This window comes from Fukomys damarensis, unplaced genomic scaffold, assembly GCF_012274545.1.
Source record: "Fukomys damarensis isolate Sample0158 unplaced genomic scaffold, DMR_v1.0_HiC HiC_scaffold_39, whole genome shotgun sequence".
In the NCBI taxonomy this organism is placed as follows: Eukaryota; Metazoa; Chordata; class Mammalia; order Rodentia; family Bathyergidae; genus Fukomys; species Fukomys damarensis.
The window spans coordinates 67,656,842-67,658,981 of record NW_022900951.1 but is presented as its reverse complement, the minus strand read 5'-3'; the positions used below and the strand labels follow the sequence as shown (position 1 = coordinate 67,658,981).

At 32.3% G+C, this 2,140-nt stretch overlaps 1 pseudogene; it reads right to left on the bottom strand.

Annotated features, from left to right (window-relative positions):
* The window catches only part of LOC104854379, a 2,595-nt pseudogene extending 1,546 nt beyond the window's left edge, over positions 1-1,049 (bottom strand).
* Positions 1,050-2,140: the final 1,091 nt, after the last annotated feature.

Sequence of the window (2,140 nt, the reverse complement as noted above, 5' to 3'; positions counted from 1 at the left end):
CATATATATATATATAATTTATTATCTTTTGTTTTGTTTTTTGTTTTGTTTTTTGGTACTGGGGATCAAACTCAGGACCTAGCACTTGTGAGGCAGGCAGCAGCAACACTGAACTAGATCCCGGAACTGTCTTTATTTTAGTAAGTATACAAGGTCCTAATTCAGTGTTAGAGTGAGGAGAAAAGTTCTTAAGAGTGTCAACTTCAGTGAATATCTAAGCTAATTTTTTCTCAATTTTATAGAAGAAAAATTCTGAGATCCAGAAAGGAAAATTGAGGAATGAGACCTAAGAAAATAGCCCTTCACTACTAGGGTTAGGAGGAAAACTCATTTCATGACTTTTTACCTAAGAATTTGTTCCCTACTGCTCACATTTGCAATCCCAATTTTAACTCTATAAAAGCTCTCTACAACAAATCTCTGCGTTATGGATCACAGAAAAGCATAAAAGAAAAATTCTATCCTACGGATTTTCTGTACATAATTTTATCCATATGCAAGCTAAAAGAATACAACTACATTGTCCTTATGCTTCTTTATGAAATAATGATTTTGTATAGACTTCCATTACACAGGTGTTTTCTGAAAACCCTGTGGTTTTTTATTTTCCATGAATGCTGTTAAACTGATTTTTCCTTGCACTCTTTTCTCACTAGGGAGCAAGCATTAGAAAGGACTTCATGTGATTTATAAACTAGAAGTATGAGGGGAAAATATATACCCTTGAAAAACATTTACAAAGAAAACACATGAAATTGATGAGTTTGAATTTTCAGCAGTGATCTGAACAAAGCATAAGGCAGTTTTATAGTTTTCTAATTGGTTATATTGTGCCCATTTCTACATATTAGTTTGAAAGCTAAATTTACAATGTAACTAAAGGAGAAATATAAGTAATCATATCTTGAAATCAACAATTAATTAAAAGACATGGTTCAGTTCACTGAAATAGCATTTTATACTTAAAAATAATATTTAATTAAATTAAAAGTGAAGCATCCTAATTATTAATACCCAAAAAAGCAAAAGGCATTGTCGATCTGCCACATTATTTCGGTCTACCCATCAAATACTGTTTGTTTGCTTGTTTGTTATTTACATTCAAAGCTACTTTGGGTCAAATATGTTATATTAAAATATGAATAATGAAACATCTGGTGGCATGAAATGTTAATGTGATATGCCACATTGAATTTAGTGGGAACAGTTTTGAAATTTGCTATAAACCAACTGGGAAAATGTAAATCTTTCTCAGCAGAAATAATATTCATTTTAATTTTCAGGAGATGCTCTTGCTCTGAACCCTATTCCAAAACACATTTGGACTCTAAAAGATTCAGAATGCAACTATGGTAAGAGGAATGCCATGAAGACTTAAGAATAATAAAATTAAAAAAGTTATGTGAAAGTAGTTATAGACCAATATCATTATGGTTCTTAGGATTACCATTCAAGGATAGATAGAGCATTAAAAATTATTTAGCTCAGTTTTATGGCAGTAAGGGAAAGGTTGAAAAAACATGATTGTGGGAAGGTATCATAACACTAGATAACAGCTGCATTTGGCTGAGTAACAGCAAAGCCACCCAGTGAGGTGGGCACTAGAAATTGACTGTATTGGCAAGGATATTTCGCGAACTTGGTTGAGTCACAGATAAATATTAAGAAGGAATGTAACCAATCTCTGCTAAAGTTCCTGCTTACAAGAACGATAGATTGGAGCACATACAATATAATAATGTATTTGTGGTTCAGAATAGAGCCAGCTAGTGACAGGAAAATGACAGGAGGGGTTGCCATTGCAAGCATCACAGCATTCTAGAGACTGCAACCAAATTAAGCCAAAGAGAAGACTGGATGCTGTTTTGAGCAGTGTTCTTCCACAGCCTGAAATGTTTGAATGTAAAAACAAAATTCTCAGCTGCTAAGAAACTGTTTATTTTCTTGTGGACCATTCTGAAAATGAGAAATGGTCATTGAAAAGTTTGAATTTCTAATAATCTGTTTAAATATTCTTATTTCATCTTCTGCTAAAAGATTGTAAAAAAGAAATCAACAACATATCAAATTTGTTTTTCTATCACCATTTTCTAAACTATGTCCTTTAAAGTGTTAGAAGAGAAACAGTTTTAAAAGAAGG